The following is an 879-nucleotide window of genomic DNA, read 5'->3' as shown; positions in this document are numbered from 1 at the left end:
CTGAGCCCCCGACAGCCCCTCCCCGGTGTCGCGGCACCCAAGGGAGACGGCGCTGGCTTGGCTGTCACCAGGCGGCCCCCAGCCTTTCCTGGGGCAGACGCCGTGGGGTCACGCCGGCCCCGTCCTCTGGATTTCGGCCCATCTCATCTGTCCTGCAACCCCAGCAACTCCCGGGATGGGAACGAGCCCTGACCCACACTGCAGTGGCTGAGGGCTGCCGAAAACGCTCGGCATTTCATCCTGATTCCCGCACTTGGGGTGGCTGATGATGACTTGACCTGATGTGTTTTGGGGTATGGAGGGGGACCCCATAGCTGCCGGGGGAGGTGGGGTAACCCAACAAGCAGCTGCGGTGACACTTTGCTGGGTGGGATGTGCAACCACAGCTCCAGCGGGGTGGTCTGGCCGCAAGGCAGGGGTTGGGGCTGGAAGTGACAGAGGGGACACAGCAAACCAGTGGCTGCCACCAAAGCCCAAACCTCTCCATGCCAAAAACCATGACCTGCCCCGTTCAGTCTTGCCCAGGAGGTCCCACGTGTGGTCAAGGTGGGCTCAGCCTCTCCCGGCACTGGGCTCAGAGGGGCCGGGGCAGGTAGGACCAGCTCGGCGGAAAGCCTGTGTCGTGTCCCCCCCCTCCCCCCCAAGGGATGTGCCTCAATTGGGGTGACTAATCCTGGCCCTTCGCCCCGGTTGATTGCTCAACGGGAGCGACAGGAGCCAAAGTGTCACCTCCCTCAGCCCCGGGAGCCTTGGCGAGGCCGTCCCCTCCCAGCGGGGGGACATGTGGGTGCAGGAGCCGGCTGGATTTCACACCCGGGGTGCCGGGCCATCCCTGCTCGCTGCAGAGCCTTTTTCTGCTTCAACCTAACCAGCAGCCGC

The sequence above is a fragment of the Charadrius vociferus genome, unplaced genomic scaffold, assembly GCF_000708025.1.
Source record: "Charadrius vociferus isolate BGI_N301 unplaced genomic scaffold, ASM70802v2 scaffold613, whole genome shotgun sequence".
NCBI classification, from domain to species: domain Eukaryota; kingdom Metazoa; phylum Chordata; class Aves; order Charadriiformes; family Charadriidae; genus Charadrius; species Charadrius vociferus.
Note: the sequence above shows the minus strand (reverse complement) of the source record.